The following is a 24600-nucleotide window of genomic DNA, read 5'->3' as shown; positions in this document are numbered from 1 at the left end:
ATTGCAGCTCACTGGGGTTCTACGTCTCACACTTGATTATCATATATTCAGTCAATCCTCACTATTTGCAGATTCTGTACTTGTGAATTCACCCACTTGCTAAAATTTATCTGTAGCCCCAATGTCTCGGCATTTCACGGTCCTTCACCAACATTCCCAGAGAGGCAACAAAACAAAACAAAAGAGTCTCCTGTTGCCCATTCCCAGCTGCGGTCCACCAAGGAGATTCTTGCAAGTGGAGTGACTGTATGCCACTTTCAGGACAAGGTGTATACGCATCTCTACCTTCCCTTCCCCCCTCTGCCAGCTCGATGGGCATCAAGTCCTTGACGAGTGGGAGACCAGCAACATGGAAGAGGCCTGAGTCTTCCGATCAGTGCATGAAGAAACACCACCCACTGGCCAGGAACGTCCTCCTTGGGCTGTCATGTGAGTAGGAAATAGGCGTCTTTCGTGCTGAGCCTCTAGGATGTTGAGGTTTATAAGCAGAGTCACTCAAACGAAACACTGCCACCTTTTCTTTTTTCCTTCTTGAATGAGGAAACTGAGGCTCAAAGTGGTAGACTGAACTTGACAAGGTTACATGGCTGGAAAGTTGTAGATTCCCACGAGTTCCTTGGAAAGTTTCTAAAGGCAGTGCTCTTTCCATAACACCCAGCTGCTGACATGCTAAGAGCGCTTTTTTTTTTTTTTTAATGTGGCCCATTTTTAAAGGCTTTATTGAATCTGTTACAATATTGCTTCTGTTTTACGTTTTGGTTTTTTGGCCACGAGGCATGTGGGATCTTAGCCCCCCCGACCAGGGATCGAACCCGCACCCCCTGCAATGGAAGGCGAAGTCTTAACCACTGGACCGCCAGGGAAGTCCCGCTAAGAGCTCTTTAAGTGTTCTGAGAGTTCGAATGAAAAAGGGCTCAGGGGGAAACATTCTAAAAAGTACAAAGCACTCTAGAAATAACCCAGTCGCATTTGTCATCAGCTTTCCTGTCCACCTTCCCTTTTCTTAGTCAGGTTCAGTCCATCCAGAATTTCATTTTCAGTGGAAACAGAGAAAGCGATTGTGGTAGCAGACATCACCAACCGTTCTCAAAGTCTTTTCATTACTTTGAAATGGGCTAAAAAAGCCCATCTTCTCCACCTCCTGGGTCCCCACCCCCTAACCCCGGGCCTGTCCTGGCTGTCGGGCTAATTATGAGTACCGCCCACGGCCAGGCATGGCCAGGTGGCTTCACAGAAGCCAAAGAAGTTATCAGAAATGAGGACTGGATTTGACAATGTGGCCAAATGTGCAGACAGGGGCATTTCAAGGCCCTCACTTCCCTGCTCATAATTAGTCAGCTGCCAGCAATGATGAGAATCTGAGGACTTTGCAATACAATGACCTTCTCGGCCACTCCGGTGAGGAAGGATCCTTTCAGCCTCCATCACAGGGCTCTAAAGTGTGAACACTGATGGAGAGTTTCACAATATTAGCTGACCTTCTGTTCAGAGATGAGGACAAACTCCCAGAGGAAAGGTATTTAGTCTGTCCAGCAACTCTCCGTGCATTCAATGCACACTTACTGTGTGTCGGGCCGTGACCTAAACCCAATGGAGACAGTTCCTCAGCTTGAAAACCCAGGGCTTAATGAGAGACACAGACATGTTTGTCTCGGGTCCACATATTTTCCAGGGGCCACCACCCCTTGGGTCCCCATTCTTCACCGGGACAACAGCGATCACAGCAGCCATGATGGTCCAAACCTACGTGCACGTATACGTCTGTCTTTCCCAGAATATTGTGAGGGTTTCTGTACAGGTCTTTTCATCTGTGTGACCCCAGCGAATAACACAGATTTTCAAAAGGTGTTGCTTGGATTGAACTGAGACAAATGAATGAATGATGGAAGCACACCGGGAATACCAAAATGGACAAAAACGCATTTCCTAAGCCCAATGCAACGATTCTAGATTAATATGGAGGGTGCATAGGTAATTCCAGTAAATCCAAGAACATCAGGCATGTAAAGAAATAAGGCAGGAGAAGGAGTCAGTGCTGGTAGGGGGGGGTCTCCCCACAATGACTAGGCATAAATTAGGACCATTTGTTACCTATTCCACAGCTTCCGGGACCTGCCTCAACATAGCAACCGCTGCACATTATTATAACCTCTTGATCATCATCTGCCCCCTTCAAAGACAAAACTCCCCAAGGAGCAGAGACTGCTTCTCTCTTGTCCATTCCCCAGCACCCAGCAGCACTCAATAAACATTTTCGGAATGGATAGACCAAGTTAGAGACACAAAGACACGTCGTAATTCCATAGTAGACGTATAGATATAGATCCCTAGCCATCTATCTATCTATCATGTATGTACGTATGTATGTTCGTATCCACAGTGGTGATATTCTTACACATGGGAAGAAGCAGCTAACTCTCCCATGAAGGAAACATAAACAATACTATATAAACACACATAACATGTAGCTACTGAAATGATAATCACAGCCCATCCTTATACAGCCCGAGCTATTCACTGGGTGTGGTCCACAGAGGTAACGCTCACAGCAGCCTCATGAGGAAATCGGCAGTATTATTCTCATGTTACAGAGAAGGGAAGCTGCTTTCCCAAGGTCACAGAGCTAGTAACAACAAGAGTTACAGTGTGACTTTACACGGTACGACTTTACATGGTGTCCTGCCAGGGCATGACCTCTAACCAGGAGAGCTGGAGGGAAGGAGAAATGAAATCACTTCTGCAGAGCAAAAAAGCAACCGGCACAGAACTAGACGGACCCTGGGAACAAAGCAGACCACGGCCTTCACACCTCATCACAATAACCTGCTTGCACAAATCTGCCCACACCAACACCAGTTTGGTGATTCTTAACCATCCAAAGAGATTTTTACAAACACTGATGCCCGGATCCCTCCCTAGATCAATTAACCCTAGCCTAGGGGGCCGGGAGAAGGGATCAGATCCCCGTGTTCTTTGCAAGCTCCCAGGTGACTACGGTATGCAGCTGGGGCTGAGAAACTCCACTGCCTTCCCAGAAGCACAGAGCAGGGCTCTGGCAGGAGGAACTGCAGAGAGATTGCTGGAAATCAGGCATGAGTACAAGAAAGAGTGACTTCACTGCTGGACTAGTCAGTTATTCAATTCACCTGCAGTTGTAACGTTGTGGCCAAGAACTTCGTGCACACCCACCAGTGCCAAGAGGATGGGCTCGCATCTGCTTGGAGAGGATGCCCACTGCCCCCCAAACCTAAGGCTCTGCCCAGTAAGGAGCTGAAGACCTGGCAAAAGTCCCTCTGCTCTCCAAGCATCAGTTTTCTCATCTGCAAAATAAGAATAATCATGCTTGTTTCAAAGGGCTCTTGTGAGGATTAAAGGGGATACGGAGGCTGAAGAATGTACTAAGATGAAACACAAAAACAGGAAAATAACATTCTAAGAGAAAGTGTTCTCACTGTCAACTTGGAGGAAGCTGGGGAGAGACCTGGGTTCAAGCCAGGCTTAGCCTTTACTATCGAGTCAAGAAATCACTCTGCCTCTCCTGTCATCCATGGTATAGCAATGGCTCCCTTACTCATCTCCCCTTGTTCAGGAAACTCGGACTGGGCATCAACCATGATGTTGTTCTATGAATCAAATGAGATAGTACATATGAAAATGCTTTGGAAGTTGTAACATGTTCTACAAATGAGAGGAGATGGTTCTTGTTTGTAATGATTAACTATGGGCTCCTAGAACCTCAGGGACTATGGGGACCTTAGAGGGTCACATCACAGTGTGATGCTTGGATCCCTCTCCGTCCCAACGTGGTCTCTGAAGTGGACACCTCCAACCATGATACCCTGACCACTGTCTGAGACAGCTCATTCATCCACAAGGCTCCATTTCCTTTTATTTGGTTGTTATCTGTCTGCCTGTTCTTTCCTCTTCCCCATCTTGGTTCTAATCTTTGGGGCCATAAGAGATACATCTGACCTACTGCCTTCCTCCCAGCCTCTCATTATTTGGAGACAACGATCATGGAAGTCCACCTCCACCTCTCAAATTCCCTCCAGTCTTCTCTCCATGACGCTAAGGCAGCCCTAGTCCCCGTGTCTCAGTCAGCTCAGGCTGCCATAACAAAATATCATAGACTGGGTGGCTTGAGCAGAAATTTATTTTCTTACAGTTGTGGAAACTAAAGTCCAAGATCAAGGTGTAGGCAGGTCCAGTTTCTTCTGAGGCCTCTCTCTTTGGGTTGCACACAGCTACCTTCTCACTGTGTCCTCATATAGTGGGGGGAGAGAGAGAGAGAGAGATCAAGCTCTCTACATCTCTTCTTATTCAGGGCGCTAATCCCATCACGGGGGCCTCACTTTCATGACCTTATCCAAACCTAATCACCTCCCAAAGGCCCTATCTCCAAATACCATCCCCCTGGGGGTTAGCGCTTCAACAAATGAATTTGCGGTGGCAGGGGTGTGAGGGGATGGTGGGAGGTAGGGGCGGGGGGAGGAGACACAATTCAGTCCATAGCACATCTCCCCAGAAGGGTCTCTTGCTAAGCAAAAGCAACTCTTACTCAGACACTGAGTACCCACAATGTCTACAAAGCATTAGTTATATATGCTGAGGAAACAGATATGAGTCATCTGCCCTTAAGACACCAGAGTCCAAAGAGGGTCACTGTCGACATGTAAGAGGTCTCTGCACCATAAGAAAGACTGGGCCACAAACTGGGGAGAGGAAGTTCAAAAATAAGTCAGAGAGGTCACAGAAGGAAGAAAACATAGCCCTGCCCTTTGATTAACTTTTATTGTAGAGGCGATGACTCCTGAGCTGAAATCAGGAAATCTTCATCCACCCATTATGGACGGTGCACGTTCTCTATGCCAGACCCGGTGCTACGAGCCACAACAGCAGCTGTGAGCAGAGCAGGTAACCCAGCCACCCTTACAGAACTGGGATTTGTTTTCAGCTATGGCCCTGGGATCCTTCAAGGCGGGATGCGTCATGCCAAATTGCTCTGCACCCCTCACCCCAAGCTAAGTACCTAGCCCTGAGTAGCTGCTCAATGACGCAATCTCATGGAACGATGAGGGAAAACCAAGACCACGCTGAAGCTGACCTTTATCATCGGAGATAATAAATCAGTACTTGCTGAAGGATGGGCTCGTGCCCTCCTAAATGCCAGAGACCCACTCGCTGATATGGAGAGCCAGGGGGTCCTGGAGAGCTGAGCCATCCAAGCCACTCTGACACTGTTCTCGTGAGGACACATGTAGACAACCAGGACTGACTTGGCCTTCTGATGACTTGCCACCGAAACCCCAGGTCTTGAGGACAGGTTACATTTTGTACAGTCTGAACCTAGTGGAGAAGCTGGCTGCTGCGTTGCTGCCCACTGTGCTGCAGGCCTTGGGAGAGGTCTGGTGGCTGCAGCCCTGGCGTTAACTGAAGGTAGGACAGAGTATAAAGACGTAAAAGCAGCCATTTGGAGGTCACGGAAGCAACTGTTGCCTTCAGTAAAACTGGGCTGCCTCTAGCTATTGCTGTGGAAGTGGAATCTGAGTTTAAGGCGCACATCAGCAGGGTGGATCCTCGGTGAGCAGGAAGTATAAAAGACCTTCCACTACAGGCCACTAGCTCCGCCCAACTGCAACTTCTACTTTGGGGTTCCTGTCAGTCTATCCCAACACTTAGTGAGAGATTCTTGCTGTTCGGCCTTGAGAACACTTTGATCGTTTTTATCAGTTGACTTTCCTGAAATTGCACTGTGTTGAGCGATGATTCTTACTCAAATCTATTTCCTGTGCCAGAATTTTATTGACAAGAAATTCAGAAAGATTAGACGCCCAAATCCCCAGCACGTTACTTGTATGTTTTCAGTGCATTTTCACACTAAAATCGTTTATACTAAGACGCATACAAACATTAATTTACGACAATATTAAAATATTTTATACTAAAATACCATACTTTTTAGTTGACACAACATTGGGGTGCCACAGCGTGGTTCTTCCCCTTTGGTCATTTCAAGCAATGAAGACAGGGCCTGTATAGTCATGTGTTTGTATGTCATGTTTACACTGCTGACATTCACATACAGAGACATCAGGATTGGCAAAACCATTGCTTTTGTCAGATTTGCCAAGTGTTAGGAGATTTTTTTAATGTATTTCTCAAAATCTCATGTTGTGCCGTTTTATATATATATACATGTATGTATATACATATATACCTACATATATGTGTGTATACATATGTATATATACACACACACACATATATATGTATACACACACACACACACACACACACACACACACATAAATCTATTTTGAAAAAAATCACAAAGCTCCGGTTAAAGGTTCATTTAATAACACGTATATGTCTTTAACGTCTACAGACAAAAAAGTCTCACAGTTCAATTAATGTTTTCCCTGTGGTGCAATGTGACAGGGAGGACCTGAAAGAAACAATGAAAAGAGGCTATTGAATATGTCTAGTATAAGGGGACCTATGTTTTACCCAGAACTTATACAATATGCCCTTTAATGTAGCAAGTATTTTTAAAAAGACAGAGATACTTTGTTATGTGATGATTTTTTGACTGTAGCTAAACCAATTTTTAATCACAGTTTCTGAAAATCTTGTCATTTCTTTTATCATACTTATGGGAAGATGATTACCGTTTTTGTTGAAAGATTGAAGTTTTTCCTCTTATTTTCCATACCTTCTGGTTAAAAAAAAAAAAGTGCCTCTGTTAATGAAGTAAGCACACACCTAATATTTTATATGCTGTTGAGCTGTGTAACTTCAAATTGGGATCCTTCATTATGAGCTTGATTATGTCATTGATAAAATGGTGACGTGTCTGAGTATTAGTTCAACCACAGATTTATAATGTCTGGGAATATGTGGCTATAAGTCTGTGGGAGAAATAATTTGGCCGTGTTCACTAGCTTGCACCAACCTAGTGCAAGAGCCTATTAACTACCTAAGTGAACACTGAAATGGAAAACACGTGTCGGACCGACATTAGCTTCTGGTTCCTAGATGGACCCGGCTGCGGATTTCAGGTCCCCAGCCCACCGTGAGCCCCTACACCTCATCAGGTGGTGGGAAGGAATGATGACATGATGCCTGGGAGAGCTCAGCATTCTGCCCGGCACAGCAAGGGATCCATAAAGACACTTACCCACAAATATTTTAGTTTTTCTTTTGTCGCCGTCATTATAATCATTACTGAGGGAGACACCCCGACAGAAGAAGATAAAGGTACTTAGAAGGCAAAACTGGAGCTGGTGTTTAGGAGCTGCAGGAGGTGACAGGGCAGCCCGGAGCAGAAGGAAGCAAACACAAACTGCTCTGGACCCCGGGAGGAGTCAGAGACAGGCAAGAGCAGGAGATAGTTCACTCAGGAGCTAACTAAGTGAACATGCTAGAGCCTGTGGCCGCACACCTTTTGGGGGTCAGTTTTCTCACTGAGAGACTGGAAGAATGTTCCCTAGTACAGGCCTCCCTCGGTATCCTCGGGGGAATGGTTCCAGGACCTCCCCAGATACCAGCATCCGGTGGTGCTCAAGTTCCTGATATAAAATGGTGTAGTGGGACTTCCCGGCGGTCCAGAGGTTACGACTCCGCGCTTCCACTGGAGGGGGCACGGGTTCGATCCCTGGTCGTAGAGCTAAGATCCTGCATGCCATGTGGTACCCCACCCCGCCAAATAAGGGAAGAAACTTCCGCAGACCACCTGGTCCAGGCCCCCACTGATTGGTTCACCTAAAACACACAATAAAGGGCTCATTTCGGAATGAGTCACTATCTCATAAAGAAAAAACATTGGTGTAGTATTTGCATTTAACCTACACACGTCCCCTTGTATACTTTAAATCATCTTCAGATTGCATATAATACCTAATACGATGTAAATACTATGTATATAGTTGCCAGCATGATGCAAATTCAAGTTTTGCTTTTTGGAACTTTCTGGAATTTTTTTGTGCAAATATTTTCAATCTGCGGTTGGTTGAATCCACAGATGCAGAACCAGAGAATACAGAGGGCCAACTGTAGTAGGGAGGCCACATTAGTCAAAGTCTGTAATAGCTCGTGGCACACAGTCGGCCCGCAAGACATGTTATTTTTGTTCTTCTCCATGCTTGAATCAAGGAGCATCTGCTCTGAGATGGGAAAACAAACCTATACATAAAAATAAATCTATCTCAGTGAAATTTTACATTAACTACTAAAGGCTAGTGATCATTACAAATTCCTGGGAGAAACTGATGGTGGTTCACTAATTAATCAGGTTTAGAGACATCAAGCACCACTTAAGGAATCATTGCTCCTTAGAGGAGCAAATATGAGGACGGTCAGGTTTCTGATTTACACTCCTCTGGGGAGACCGAAAGGGTACACGCTTAAGAATAAAGTTCTCTCTAAAGTGTTCCAGAGTGAACAATTTCCAGCTTCATTGGCTAAAGGTAAGATGAGTCAGCTGGCATCGCTGTCTAGCAGCACGGTCGGCAGGCTCCCTCCGTGTCTGTGTTAAGAATCAGAAGCGAGAAAGCGGACAGTGGGGCAAAACACGGGTGAGTGTCCACGGGGTAAGACTTTTTGGCAGGGCACTGCCTGTGGAAGAAAACGCAACAGAAATTGAGGTGGATGGAAGACATCAAACCGAACGTTCACCGGCAGAAGCGCACTTCCCCACACAAACCACATGCTTATCACTTTCCCATTATAGTATTAAAACATGCTTCTTCTTTAAAAAAAAAAAAAAATCACCAAGTTCCCACTTTCTCACACCTTCCAATTACATTTCCCGGAAATGTCTGTTAACAGGAAGTTCATACCTTCTCAGAATTTCATGTGCAAATATGCATATGTACTATTTTGTTCTGTCTTGTCTTCACAAAGGTGGGCTAATTCTATACCAAAACTACTACAACTTTTCTCCTTCAATTAATTGATTATGGACACCTTTCCATATTAGTATATATAAATTCATCTCAATTGTTCGTATTTAATTTCTTTTTATTTTTCATTTTGAAATAATTTCACACTTACAAAAAGAGTTTGAAAGTAGAATGAATTCCCACAGCCTTGCAACTTCTCAGTACTGATACCTTATATAACCACATTATAATGATCAAGTTGTATCAGGAAATTAACATTAATATAATCCTACTGTTTAACCCAGAGACATTACTCAAATTTTACCAATAATGTCTTTTGAAGCGAACCCAGGGTCACACATTGCCCTTAGTCATCGTGCCCCCTTAGGCTCCTTTAATCTGTCATCGTTCCTTAGTCTGGCTTTGTCTTTCTTTCGTTTTTGAGGAACACTGGCCAGTGGCTTTGCAGAATGTCCCTCAATTTGGGTTTGTCCATATTTCCTCTAGATTAAATCCAGGTTACCCACTTCTGGCAAGAATAGCACAGAAGTGATGGCTGACTCCAGGGCTGGGGCAGGGCGAGCACAGCATGAGCCTGGAACATCTCGTGGCGCCGGAAGGCAAAGCAGTGCTCAAAAAATGATGGGGAAATGTCAAAAGGACATAGAACCCAACTTGAAGGGCATCCCATCTGCCGACTCTAGGAAAATTTGAGGAAAAAAAAACGATAGTCATGGATTATAAGCAATATAATAAAATAAGAATTTATGAGTTCACACTGATATCAATCATTGAATTTTTTTAATGGAAAAAGAAAGGAAAGTTCTTCCTTACGTTAGAATTCCAACTGATAAGTGTGGAAGCGATGACGGAGACAGACACTGTTTGGCAATAACAGTAATACCAGTTTCAGGCAAGAATTTTCAGCGGAGGCTAAACTTAGGTTTGAAACTTAGGTATGATGAGAAACATGATATTTATATATTGATAGTAACAGATGATCTCCTGATAAGATACTAACTAATTATAAAGGGAGAAATATAACTTTATGGTGGAGAAACCTAGCAGACACCACTCTCATCAAGTGATCAAGGTGAACATCATCGGTCATGAGACCAAGCCAGCGCCATGTGCTTCCTGATCTAGCCTTGAGATGGTCGCAAAATCTCAATTCTTCAGACTGCTGAGTATGACACTGTTAAGCAGTGAGGTTGTCCTGCAGCTTCTGCTACTTTCTCAATGCTGTGAAAGAACATTTTTTGAAATGTGTTTTCCTACTTCTAGAGGACAGACTCATGGTAGGGGGGGAGGAGTTGCTGGGTCAAAAGGCACACACAGTCTAAACGTTGAGAAGTTGTGTCAACTCTCCCTTCAGTGAGGCTGGTTCAATTCATCACCGCCCAGCAGCACAGAAGAAGACTCACTTTCCTTTGCCAACAACATTCATCGCTCCAACCTGCCCGAATGCCTACCACGGGAGCAAAGGAAGCCGGCTGTGGCTGGGTCAGGCCCTGGGCAGGTGCAGTGAGAACAGCAGGAGAGCTCGGAGCACCGGTGCATCTGGACAGGAAGGGATTTTCTGAGGACAAGGTCAGGGCTCCAGGCCAAGCAGGAGTCAACGGCAGGCATGTATATTAAAGATACCAGGAAAAAAAAGCCGACAAGGCCCTAATCTACCTGCAGGATGCCATATAGGTTTGCTACTTGAGAATGACTTAAAAAGCTTAAACTTGCACCAGTCCCCTCTTGGCCTCGGCTGCAGACTTCAGTTAGAACTCCTAAAAGTCTCACAGGGTACAGATGCAGTCATGAGCTTCCCAATCAAACTTGTTAATGATAATTATGAATTTCTGGGTTGTGTTTTACAAACTGCTTCATGTCACTTTATGTAAATTACATCAAGTTAAACTTTGAGGAAAGCATTACTAACCTTTAGCGATAACAAAGAGCAGAAACTTAGACAGAGAGGGAAAGGCATTTGGCTGGGGTTGCACAGCGGGGGGACGAGAGAGGCATTTGGTGTTTGGAAGCCTAGTTCAGAGTGCATCGGGAGAGCAGTGGTTCCCCCCGCCCAGGCCTCTGCCCCTTGTCCGGACGGCTATTGTACTAGGGGCGTACATGCATTAGCTCATTTCCTCTCAGCCACCTAATGACACAGGTACCATTATTAGCTCCATTTTGCAAAAGGGAACAGTGAGATTTTGCCCAAGGCCTTGGTAGCAGTAAAGGGCAGGCTTAGGACTCCCACCGGGTTTATGTGACTCCCAGGCCCACGCATGTTTCTGGAAGGGACCACACTACCAGGCCCCTCTCTACGCTTATACAGACCTTGTTTAATGCTGGCCCTGCCCTGGGCCATAAGCAGAAGGGCAGTAGGCAGCGAAGGGAAGCAGGAGAGCCTGTGCATCTCACCGCCTGCCTCCTCTGAGATGAACAAAGGTAGGAAAGTGAAGAAGGGTTGGCACCCGGGCTAAAGCCCTCCCTTCTCCCCCACCCAATCAACCCAACAAATACAGTCGCTGATCACCTGCTGTACACATGTGGGCTGGATCCCACAGATCTGCTTTACGAGCTAGGCTAAGTCAAGACAATCCAAGTACAAAAAACAAAATGATGGCTGAATTGCAAAATGATGACATTACTAACAGTGAGTACAGATGAGACACAGCTGGATGATAAACACAAGGGCTGAGAAAGAGAGATAGGGCCCAGGAAGGCCTCAGACACAACGCCGTCTAGAGCCACCTCCAGGACTAAGGATTTACCCCCTCAAAACTCTCCCACCCTCCTTGGGCAGGGGCAGGGCAGCCGTTGCTGGAGGGCAGGGAAGAGTGAGATCTGGGCAGAAAGGAAAACTGCTCACAGCTACTAAGCATCTACTTAGTGACCTCACTTACCCTCCCAAACAATTCCCTAAGTAGGCATTATCTCCACGTCACAGAGGTAGAAAGCGAGGCTCAGAGAGGGCATTTAGCTTGCCCACGGCACCCAGCTACTGATGATAAAATTAAAAAAATAAATATAAAGGAATAAGAAAGCCAGAATAAAAACGAGGTGTATGTGGAACTAAAGTTGGGATCTATCCACCAAACCAGACTTTAAGTTTTTCTTGTAATTCATAAGAACCGAGGGAATCTTACTGTATAACAAAATCCAGAAGATGGGACCTGCGATAGACTGAATTGTGTCCTCCCCCAACTTTATATGTTAAAGTCCTGATCCCCAGTGCAACTCTATTTGGAGATCGGACTTAATGGAGGTAATTAAGGTTCAACGAGGTCATAAGGGTGGAGCCCTGATCCCACAGGATTAGCACACTTATGTAAGAAGAGACACCAGAAAGCTAGTGCCTCCTCTCCCATCCCACCCCCCACCCCTGCCTCATTATGTGAAGATACAGCAAGAAAGTAGCTGTCTGCAAACCAGGAAGAGCACTTTCACCAGAAACTGAACCAGCTGCACCTTGATCTTGGACTTCCCGGCTGCCGGAAATGTAAGAAAACAAATTTTCTGTTGTTGAGGCCACCTGATCTATAGTATTTTGCTACGGCAGCCCAGGTTGACTAAGAACCGGGGCCTCCGTAAACCAGACCAGTGGACTGGTGATTGGTTTGTTTTTAAACTATGTCCTCATCACTCATGATTGAGGATAGCCCCCAGTATCTGTGTATTTGTTTATAATTTATACACAGAAACACCTATATTATTATAAAGCATACGACATTTTATAGGAAAGAAATAAACAAAACTAGAAGTTGTAACACTTCTTCATATCCTTGTTGCAGGTTGAACTGTGTTCCCCCCCTAAAAGTTATGCTCAAGTTCTAACTCCTAGTACTGGTGAGTGTGACCTTATTTGGAAATAGGGTCTTGGAGAAAGTAATCAAGTTAACATGATGAAGTCAGATTAGGGTAGGCCTCATTCTTACAGGAAGAGGGCAATCTGGACCAGATGCACGGGAGAGGAGTCTATGTGAGGATGGAGGAAGAGATTGAAGTGATGCACCTACAAGCTAAGGAAGGCCAAGGATTGCCAGCAACCACCAGAAGGCAGGAGGAAAGGAAGGATTCTTCCCTAGAATCTCTGGAAGGAAGGCAACCCTGCTGACACTGTGATTTCAGGCTTCTAGCCTGGACAACTGCGAGAGTATGTATTTCTGTTGTTTTGAGCCACCTCACGGGTGGTACTCTGTCACAGCCGCCCGTGCAAACTAATATATACCCCCAGTAAGTCCGCCCAGCTCACAAAGGCCAGCGTTCGACACAGCTGAGCACCACAATGATCACGATCGATGAGAATTCCCGAGGAATATCGTGATTTTTAATCAGTCACATTGGACCCTGAAAATCACAAAGTTGCATCCCTGGAGTGACAAAAGGACTGCTGACGTGTCAGGTCAGGACGGTGAGTTCGGAGCACAGGGGAAAATCATGGCAGAAGAGCTGGTTTGGAGGCACACTGTTCAGTGAACGGCTCAACGTGGGAAGGTAGCAGGAGAGTCTTGTGTCCAACGGGGGCCCTGGGGGAGTCGGAAGGGTCCAGGAAGCATGGCAGAGGCCGCCTCCTGTAGGGCACTGGCACAGAGGAAACCCCCCAAGAAGCACCCAGCCCACGTCTTCTCCTCCGGCCAGCCTCACTTCCCCCTGTCAGCACAGCCCTGGTTTATTTTGACAAGGTTGTTTCCACGCAGCAGGCACACACACCCCTGCAGACACAGAGAAACCCGGCACACCCTGGGGACCGGTGTTCATTGTGGAAAACCCAAAGCATCATCTCCAGACGCAGCAGGCTGTGGAAAGGGGCCACTGGCAAGCCCCCCGGGAGTGGCCGTGGTTGTGTGCAAGCAGCACGAGCGGGTGAAGCCGGCAAGCAATGAGCGTAAGACGCAGGGCTTCCGGGCACGTGGCTGCAGGTGGGTGGTGGGTTTGGGGTGGGGTGGGGGTGGGGGGCGGCGGGCCGGCAGTCTGGGCCTCAGAGTGACAGACTTGGAAACCTGCTTTGTGCTCAACCGAGCGAAAACGGCAAGGGTAGGAAATATAGAAAGAACACCTCGCGCATTAATCAAGGCTCAACATGGGAAGAGGAAGCATACCCGCTGAATTTCAGATGAAGAATGAACTGTTTACTGAAAAGACAGGAGGGAGAGTCCGAGGTAGCCGAGAGGTAGAGAGCAAGCACATGGGGATGGGGCGTGGGGTACGATTATCGGAACTGAGAAGTCTGGGGGACCCCAGGGAGCCCTGCTGGGGATGTCATCTCTAGAGCAGCCAATGAGGCTGGTTCCGGGAGTAGGGGACAAAGAAATCCCTGCAAACTGGAAGCAACTATTGCTATTGGGACCAAGTGCTGCTGGCAGGGGAAGAAGTATTGCTACAGTGATATCAGGAACGAATAGAAGTGAACAGAAAGGGGCAAGACTCCCCCAGCTCCCCAGCTTCCAGGCTCCCTGGAACAGTCAGATCCAGCCACGCTAGGCCAGCAGTTCTCCAGCACCATGATCAGCGGCCATGGACTGGGCACCACCCCGTTTATACTGGGCATGTGAGTCAAAAAACTTAGGAACAACTAGTCAGGCACAGACCCCGGACCATCAGGCAGGACGCTGGCCTGAGCCGGGCGGCCAGGTCGGTATGTCACACCAGATGTCCTGGCTCTTCATCAGCTATGCACGCCTTCCAGTTGCCCACCAGGCCCACGTCATGCCTTATATTGCCTGCCTGGTCCCTGGAGACAATTGAGTTTGAGACCCCTGGCCAAAAAGGAAATGGGGTAGGGGATTCTGCATTGTATGTGAATTCCTTCATTTGCATTCAGTGTGTATCAGGTTCCAACAAGGCAGGGGGGCGTGTGTCTTGTCCACTGCTTTATTCCCCCAACAAACTCTGAAAGTGAATGGACGGACCTGGCTTTGATTTTGGGAGACTGTGCAAGGCACTGCCTGCGAGACGCAGTGCTTCCCTCAAGGATGTGGTCTACTTGGGAGCAGCAGACAGGCAAAGAATTTTTTTTAAGTGGGTATATTTCTGATGGGGTAAGCCCAGGGGACTCTAGGAGTGTGCGCGGGGAGAGGGTACAGTGTGGGGATAACGTGGGAGGGGAGGGAGGACAGGACAGGCTTCCCAGGAGGACAAAAGGCACACAAGGCCTGCGAGTGTGACAGCGTTCTGGTCTGCAAGCATTCTGGGCGGCACGTGTTTCTGAGTTTCTGTCCAACTGTGTCCAACTCTTGACTTCTGCTCACGAGACTACACTGTCCACAGGGAAAAGTCCAGTGTTCTCATCCCACTGCTCTCCGCCCATGGGGACTTTTAGAACTTACCATTCAGTACTTCCTCTTGCCGACCAACATGGGCAAAAAAATGTCTGTTCAAAAGTGTATGGAGTAGTAATGGGTTAGAGTTGGAACACCAGTATGAATTCATGGCTAGCTTAACAGAGATACGATGGATACCTATGGAAACGATTAGACACATGTGTATACACGTGGGTTAGGACACTCACACGTATTTCATTGCTCTGTTGGCTGAGAAGACTTAGAAGCAGTGATGCCCCAGTAGCAGTGAACACATCTCACACCCATACGTTGGTTTCTAATGCCATGTTCCAATAAAGCAAACCAGGCCTCCTTGGAGAAATGGCTGATTCTAGGTCTGGGGGCAGGAAATATACAAGATGAGCCCGGAGCACCTTGTCATGCCAGAAAGGAAGGAAACGCTCAAAAAAAAAGGGAAAAAACAACACCCTCCCCGCCGCCCGGCAACGATGATGGTTGTATATCAAAAGGACCCAGGAGCCAACTGAAAGAGCTCCCAACGGCCAAAGCTGAAAGAACTTGAGCAACAGAACGTGGCTCAATGTTGCTTTATGAGCAACATAAAGTCATATTGAACTAGAATCCAAAGCCTATAAAAATATCCACGAGTCCGTATGGATATAAAGAAATGGGGGAGAAGAGACAAATCTCCCAAGGAGAATTCCAAACAATTTGTGTCAATACTTCGCATCAAGGGGGGGGCAAAACGCCCCACTCCAGAGGTGTGACATCCTTCCAAGTACGGTGAGGAAATGGGGCGGAGGCAGGCATTTTCATGGTGGAGAAATCTAACGAACAGTAGCGTAGCCAGGCGGTCAGGGTTACTTTACGTCTGCAGTCTTCCTCCTAAGATGCATCATCTCAGACTAATGATGAGAAAAACATCAGACAAATCCTAATAAAGGGACAATCTATATAATCCCCGACCTGTACTCCTCAAAACCATCAAGGTCATCGAAAACAAGGGAAGTCTGAGAAACCTTCACGGCCAAGAGGAGCCTAAGGAGACATGACAACTTAATGGAACACAGTATCCTGGACGGGATGGTGGAACGGAAAAAGGACATCAGGGAAACATTAAGGAAACCTAAAAAACAATGTATAAGCTGTAGTCGATAATAATTATGCACCCATGTTGATCACTACTTGTAACAGCTGTGCCACACTAATGTAAGAAGTGAGCAGTAGGGAGAACTGGATGTGGGATATATGGGATCCTCCCACATACTTTGAAGACAGTTCAAAATTGCAAACTATCTTCACAGTTTTTCAGTAAAATCAGAAACTGTTCTGAAAATAAGGTTTGTTTTCAAACATGTGTGATGGAAGTGTGCGGGGGAGTGGAAAAATTATGACACCTGGACTATTTCCTTCCATTTCTGCCCCTCCTGATGGCTGCTGTATACGGTTCCCATTAAACTCTGAAAACATTCTATCAATCCCGAAAAGGCAAGTGGCGCGGATGTGAAATGTGTAAGCTGGGAGGGACTGACAGACCAGGGCAGCCGTCCGGCACGCTGCTTTCAATGAGAGCTGAGGAAAATGAGGTTCAAAGCCTGGAAGCAAATGACCGATGAGTTCCTCAGCGCAGCGCCCGTGGGTGGAGCATCTTCGGTGACTCGAGGAGTCACAGACAACCGTGTCATTTGGTCCTCAGAGCAAGAAACCGAGGCTCAAAAGCACCTAGAGCCTGAATCCCAGCTGGCAAGGGGCTGGCAGGTGGCAAAGCAGAGAGATCTGGGCACGCATCTCCTTTCTGCTCCCTGTGCAGCAGCCCTCCCCCCACCCCGCCCCCCATGGCCGGTGGCTTTCCCAATTCCCGGCCACTCCAGCAGGGGCGGTGCTGATACTCAGGGAAGAGGCCAGCTCAGGGAGGGTGACGCTTTCGATCGGCGTTTTCGTTTCTATTTTGATGAAACTTTTCCTTAAGCCAACATTTTTTAAAGGCCCTCCCACTTCTGATTTCCCACGGGGATGAAGCCAGGTGCCTCTCCTTTGCAACAGCAGAAGAATGCCCCTCTGAGCCCTTGCGGCCAGACATTGTAGGATGCTTGGCCTACAAGACTGAGGGTGGATCCCTCAGTCTTAAGGTTTCATCTTTGGAGGGAGAAAAAAAACATCCTCCAGATGCCTTGCATCCCACGATGGGTACTTTCTTCATAAAGGCACCCATTACAACGAGCTCCAGGAAAGGGACAGAACTGGAGAGAAAATGGCTGGGGGCCAAAGAGTGAATTCCCAGCAGACCAGGCATCACTGAGAGCAGCAAGGAGGACCTGGAGGCTTGGCAGCTCAGGCTTTCTGAAAGCCACCCACATCCCAGAAGAAGCCAGGCCACTAGACTGCTGTGTGGAGCTCTGCTGTTCACTCCATTACAAACCAGGGATAAAACCTGCTGGGTCTGGGGGCTTCCCTGGTGGCGCAGTGGTTAAGAATCTGCCTGCCAATGCAGGGGACACGGGTTCGAGCCCTGGTCCGGGAAGATCCCTCATGCTGCAGAGCAACTAAGCCCGTGCACCACAACTACTGAGCCTGTGCTCTAGAGCCCACGAGCCACAACTACTGAGCCCACGAGCCACAACTACTAAAGCCCGCATGCCTAGAGCCCGTGCTCCGCAACAAGAGAAGCCACTGCGATGGGAAGCCCACGCACCACAACGAAGAGTAGCCCCCGCTCGCCACAAGTAGAGAAAGCCCGCGCACAGGAACAAAGACCCAATGCAGCCAAAAATAAATAAATAAAATTAAAAAAAAAAACAAAACCTGCTGGGTCTCACATTTTGTCCAGTTCCGCCAGGTAAACCTGGGTCCCAGGGGAGCAGAAAAGGATGGGTGAAACCTGGAGAAAACCTAGAGCCCACGCTGGGAGGTCTCCTGGAAGGAACAGCAGGCGTCTGAGGGCTACGGCAAAAGGCACGGAGAGACACACCAGGACGGAGTTATTGGTGATGTGCAGCGCTTACATCAATTTAGCAAAGAGTCCTCTCATTAGTAAAAGCTTCTAAACGTTAGGCTCGAGTTAAAAAAAGAGAAAGCTTGAAATTATGCAAAAGCACATAGCACTAGCGTGTGCTTCACATCCATCCCGTGGGGAGACACCTCCAGTTGCCATCTTGGGCATATTAGTTAATCCCCATTTCCTCATATGCTCTGAAAAGCAAATGAGATAATATATGTAAAGTGTCGGGAACACTATGAATAATACATTTGAGCTATTATTCTTTTTACTATTATTACTGGTAGTATTAGTAGCAGAACCTTCATCATACCACATACGCACCACTGCTACTCCTATAAGGACAGAACGTCATTAGTGGTGCGTAATAGGAGCTGTTAGAATACCCAGTGCTTAGTACTTCAAGAGGCAAACCGATTGGCCAATAGAATGCACAAACGACTAACGAAATGAACAATCTCCTGTAACACGGGGAGAGCATCTTAAAAGGGAGGCAGCCCAGTGGATCACAAGCGCAAGACCAGGAGTCCAGAGCTGCTGCTGCTTCCAGGAGCCTGACGCTGCAACCGCAGTAGAGTTCAGTACACACCTAAGTACACCTGAGCAAGGAAGAAGAGTGAAAACATAGAATTGGGCCCAGCTGAGGGAAACCCTGAACGTCCGGATACAGACAGAGCAGGACAAGCGAGCTCGGTTTGGGCTCCTGGTTTTAGAGATGGGACTGGGAAACCTCATAGGCATGAGCCGCGGCTCGACACCACCAGAGAGGCTTTGGGACCAAGGCAACCGAACTACCCTGCAGCCCATGGCCTGAGGCATGCATCCACCGTGCGTCTTGGTCAGCTCGGGCTGCCATAACGGAACACCAGAGGCTTCGTGGCTCACACAACAGACGTTTGTTCTCGCAGTTCTGGAGCACAGAAGTCCGAGATCGAGGGTCTCGAGATTTGAGAGCTCTCTCCCTGGCTTGCGAACAGCCACCTTCCCGCCGTGTCCTCACGTGGCAGAGACAGAGGGAGAGGGAGGTCTCCACTGAGCTCTCCTATCAGAGCAGGGCTCCACCCTCATGACCTCATTTAACCTAATTACTCCCTTAATTCCAGTACAGCCACACTCAGGGTTAGGACTCTCAGCATATGAAGCTGGGGATTTGGAGGGTGTCCGAACATCCGGCCCATGACGCTGCGCAAAGAACAGTTGTTCGGATATACTGTGTCTCCCCCAGGGCGTTTTTTACCTAGTCTGTTGCGTCCCACGGCTGGGTGCAACACCTGGCTCACAGTGGGACAGTGGAAGCGGGCAGGGAGGGACGGAGGAAGTTGCTACATCACGCCAGTCCCCACAGTAGGCGCTGGGGAAGTGGATTCAGTGAGACAGACACCACCCCAGGCGGGACGAGCTCAAGCACAACGCCATTATCGTCAGGTACCTTCCCCCAAAAGGCACCACAGAGAGAAAGATCTTCATCTTCAGAAGAAACAAGAACTGGGAGAGGGGGAAAGGGAGACAGCAGAGAAAAAGAGAGAAGAGCAGAGGGGAGGGGAGGGGAGGGAGAAACAGATGACGGAGCAGAGAGGGGCAGCCAAGAGAAAGTCCAGACACGCCTGCGGATCACGCGGCAGGTAGCGGGGGAGCAGGTTCAGGTGCCTGGATTCAGAAGAGCCACGCTCATCTGTGAGGTCCACCACCAACTAGCAGGGAGCTCCCGGCAGCACAACTGCTCTGAGTCTCCAACTCATCCGTCTGTGAAATACAGGAGTCCTATTCTGCTCAGGCTGCTGTAACAAGATATCACAGACTGGGTGGCTTAAACAATGGAAATTTATTCCTCACAGTTCCGGGGGCTGGCAGTCCAAGATCAAGGTAAAGCTCACTCAGTTCCTGGTTTGCAGAAGGCTGTCTTCTGGCTGTGTCTGCACATCTCAGAGAGCAGAGAGAGACGTTACTCTCCCGTGCCTCTTCTTATAGGGCATCAATCCCATCCTGAGAGCTCCACCCTTAAGACCCGGCCACCTCCCAAGGGCCCCACCTCCTGACACCATTACACTGGGGATTAGGGTTTCTACATCTGACTTTGGTGGGGGGGGGGACACGAAAATATAGTCCATAACGGGAGTCCATAAAGCCAGCCTCCGTCTCCGGATTGCCTTCGGGGCCAGAACAGTGGTGCGTCCCTCCTTCCTTGCAGGTATCCTGCAGAGCGGCACAGTGCAGGTTCTCCGTAAACAGCCAAGGGATAAAAGCAGGACGGAAGAACGAAAAAGAACTTTTAGAAACTCTAAAGTCCTAAGCACACAGTGCCCAGTTTCCCCAAAATCCCAGAACAGACCCGGGAGCCCTTGACGAAAGAGCATTGTGTGCATGATTTCTGACTTTCTAACCCCAACTCAGGGTCCAAAAGTGCAGGCAGTCCAAGAAAACGTTCCCCAAGCACGTCCTGGACGCCTGTCACGATGCCAAAAGCTGGGGCGAAAGAGACAGCAAGACCCAGAGCCTGTTCTCCAAACATTCCCAATCCAGAGAGAAGAGCTGCTGTTCAAACAAGGTGGACGCTTCTTCCGGAGACAGAAGGAACCCGAAGCCACGGGGGAGATAAGAACTGAAGGTTCCAAAGCCTGGCCTTTAATATTGATTGTAATAACTATCACCCGCCATGATAACTGCAGTGGGTACTCATCTGTGCGGCCAGCTGCTGGGTAAATTGGACTGAAAGAGACCCAGAAACGCATTCGCTTTCCGGGGGTGGCTCGGACTCCCAGCCTCTGCAAAGCCCATCGCGGGCACCGTCGAGAAAGCTCGGCGTCTGCTGGTGTGACAGAAGTTATCAGAAGAAGCAAAACTAGGCACATTTTCCCCTAGACTTCTGAATCCCTCCTCTGCATTTGCCCTCATGTTTTGACATTAATTGAACTCTGTCTTCACTACTAAAAATAAACTCCAGGTCAGATGCAATGAGCCAAAAACCTCAATATGAAACCACAAGAAACAGTAATAGTAAAATGGGCCAGTAGCAGAGGTGTTTTGAGAATCCGTTTCTGTTTCAAGGGTAGAGTTCCGAGTGGGTCGGGAATTCTTTCAGCAAACACTCCGGACACTGAATAAAGGAAGCAACCTTGACACACGTAGCCCGTGACCAAAGACCAGGGCTGGCTCGTGTCTGAGGACAGGCAGGCAGGTGCCTTCAGACACCCTCTCATCAAAGGCTAGAGAGGGCTGGCTTGGGAGTATCAGGCAGGACCCAAGAGATGCTCCCAGAGGGAGGCGGGCCCAGGAGAGGAGTCCAAAAAGGCAAGGTGAGCGTCAAAGGGAAGAAGGCAACGCTGCGCGCAGGTGCGAGGAGGGGCCGGGATGCGACAGAATTAACACAGTCAGGAGCCAGACAGGTAAGGAGGTGGGAGAGAAGCAGATAACAAGGGCTCCCTCTCGCTGAGCATCTCCTCAGGCCAGGTTCTGCAGCTGAGAAAAAGAGGCGTGGAGAGCTATAACGGACTTGCCCAGGGTCACAGCGGGTAGAGGGAAGTGCAACTGGGGTAAAGTCCCGGTTACGGCAGGAACAGTGCAAACAGTCCCAGGGATGGGAAGGGTGTGGAGGCCTGCTGTTGGCGTGCAGCCCAGGTGAGCTGATTTCTAGGCAGGATGAGGGTAGACAGGCTCCCAGTGGGAGAGCAGTGCCTTTAGAACACGTAGCACCACAGGCACAAGCACAGATGTTTGGGCTTTTCTCAGAGCCCCTCGGACAGAGCAGCCCTGACCGGGGACGCCTTCAGGTCTGCGAGCCTCGGATTCCCGGCGTCTACTCCTGCTCTGTCTGCTCCCAGCAGCTGAATTCTAGGGAACTTCCTCTCCCAGTAGCCCCAGACAGACCTGCCAAGCCTTTCCTCCATCAACAGAACGGTTCTTCCAGCTTTCAGATTCTCCACCCCAGTGACTGGACTGCTATCTGCCGTTTTCCCGGACGCGGGAACAGCTCGCTCCAGCCCCGCAGGTGCTACCGGGAGGGAGGGAATCCCAGAACAGGTGACTGCACGTCCACGTACGCACTCCTGCGCCCCAAGCTCATGGCCTGGACCGGGAGCGTGGGCTTCCGAAACAAAACTCAAGGACTGGTTGAGCGCTCGAGGGCCCAAGAAAGGCATGCAGCACTTTCACAGGATGGCCTGAGAGCTGCGCTCACTGCGGCTGCCTCCTGACACCAGAATCAGCAAGTAAGCAGATGGTGAAATAAAAGCGAATGGCGAACGTGAGCGTGCAGGGCTGCTGAGCGCCCGAGGATGGAAAGGCTCGTCAGCTCAGCTCCTGGTAGGTCTTCTTCATACGCCATCTTTCAAGAGTCTCAAGGGGCAGCACCCTCTCCCGGAAGCCTCTCGGAATGGACAAGGGACCCTCCCCAGGCCTCCCAGATGCCTGGTGAATCTGGAGAACCCTCTGTGCGCCAGGGCCGGCCGCCACGTTGACCGAAGGGCAAGGCCTCGTGCCCTCCGTCTCTGTGGGTCACATCAACACGGGCAGGAGCACATCAGCACGAGCCTCGGCCGCGTCCTCAGTCCTACCTCCCTAACTGGCTTCTCACCAGCTCACACTTTCTCACCCAAGTTTCCACCCTCGAAGAGCTTTCCAGTGTGTGGTAGGCCTCATTTTTCCTTTTTCCATCACGTTACTTATCATCTCAACACCTTGCTGAAGAAAAAGAAAATGTGACCGACCTCACTCTTTGCTCTAAATCCTCAGCAACTTTCTCCCTTTGGTTCCCACTCTGGCTTTTTCTCTCTATGCCCTCTTTTTCAATGATTCATTCATTTGTTCTTTCAATGTCCACAGTGGGAGGCCCAACGCTGGGGTGTTAAGAGTCCTTGCTCTAAACAAACTCACCAGTGACCGGGGGCGGGGGGGACGAGTAGGGGGACGGGCAGGGGAGGGCAGGAGAAGTCATATGGCACATAAAGCCATGCCTTCAACGGCCGGCTACAGCCCAGGGTGGGGAGGAATCAACTCTGCTCAGGTGGAGGGGGCTGTGCACGACCGAAGGCGATTCACAAGCCGTTTCCCAGGCAGACTTGGTGGCAGGGGAGAGGCAGAGAGAACAGCAGAGCAAGGACTGGGAAAGAGCCTGCTGCACGGCAGGACCTCTAAATGGTGTAACTAATGCACTGAAAACAAACAAACAAACAAAACCCTCTTCCGTTTGGGAGCATTTCCTCCACCGTGAAAGGAAGAATGGTAAACTCTTTATCTCCACCATCTCACTCAGCACCCATAACATCCTCCTGGGGCACTCATAGGACCCCAATTTTACAAATGAGGAAACTGAGGCCTGGGGAGAGGCCAAGGCAAGTAGCAAAACCAGGAAAACCGGGGTTTGCCTAAAGCCGTCAGTTTTAACCTCTCACCCTTTACCCCAAGCAGCCTGAGACGTGGCAGCCGGCGCGCGCAGTGCAAGCAGGCAGGGAGAGAGGAAGAGGTCACTCCTGGATGCCCCCGAAGGCCTGCTGACCTGATCACGTAATCCCAGCAAACTCAGCCATCCTCTCCCCAGCGTGGGCTCCACGCACCTCAGCAGGACGGCTGGACCATCCCCACCTTCTGCCGGGGGGGAAAGTGTGGGGCATCCACCTAGGAGACGGTGGACTCCTTCCTCAGCTGGGGACAGAGGGATCGCCCCCCCGGCACAAGGTCCAGGCACTGAGAACCGGGTCCTGTGTATCAGGGTTATGGAAAGGCAGCTTCCCAAGCACAGGAAGCTGGGCCGAGCAGTCGAAAACCACACCCCAAGCTGTGTTGCGCGAGATCACCAATTCCAACAGCCATCTTTGGTTCCATAAGGCTCAAGAGGAGAAAATCCCTTACCTTGATTCTTCACATCCCATGATAGTCCAGCGTTAGTTCAGGGAAGAACAGTTTTCAAGTCCCTCTGGAGTACTGAATGGATACGTATTCTTCTTTTGTCAAATTAAAGGCACCTAAATCCCAGGTGGAGCAGGATGCTAGAAACATACAAGAAAAGGGAATATTAGTGTCACTGCTCACATGAATGAATTTGGTAATGAAAGATTTCATTCATTTAAAAAATAAGAAGAACATATTTACTCTATGCTAAATGAGAAGCAGCTGAAGAGCAGGCATTTATTGAGCAGCTATTATGTGCCAAGCACTGTGTTGGACATTTGACCACATGAAGCCACTTGACCCTACGAGATCGGTCTTGGCAGCCGCGTATTTCGGAAGTCACGTAAGCAGCCAGGCCACAGAGGGTCAGGTGTTCCTGACTCCCAAGCCCCCCCTCCATCAATCATGGTCCCCTTCCTTCCCCGCTAAAGCTTTTTCATTCATCTGATTCCAGGAATTCTGGGTAGAGGGGAAGGAGAAACATACCCAACAACTTAATTCTGAGAATGGCCAGTCCCTGGAAGCCCAACCCATTCTAGGGACGGTGGGGAGTAGGTGAATCATGGGA

The 24600-nt window shown here is 48.8% G+C and overlaps 1 long non-coding RNA gene across 1 annotated transcript in view; it reads right to left on the bottom strand.

Moving 5' to 3' along the window:
* The window catches only part of LOC132413272 (uncharacterized), a 395067-nt gene that overhangs the window by 228212 nt on the left and 142255 nt on the right, over positions 1-24600 (bottom strand). The window contains exon 5 of the long non-coding RNA XR_009516664.2: positions 23994-24130. This is a non-coding gene — a long non-coding RNA (uncharacterized lncRNA). The remainder of the gene's footprint in view (positions 1-23993; positions 24131-24600) is intronic.

This window comes from Delphinus delphis, chromosome 17 (assembly GCF_949987515.2).
Source record: "Delphinus delphis chromosome 17, mDelDel1.2, whole genome shotgun sequence".
Lineage (NCBI taxonomy): Eukaryota > Metazoa > Chordata > Mammalia > Artiodactyla > Delphinidae > Delphinus > Delphinus delphis.
This window is presented reverse-complemented; position numbering and strand designations above follow the sequence as displayed.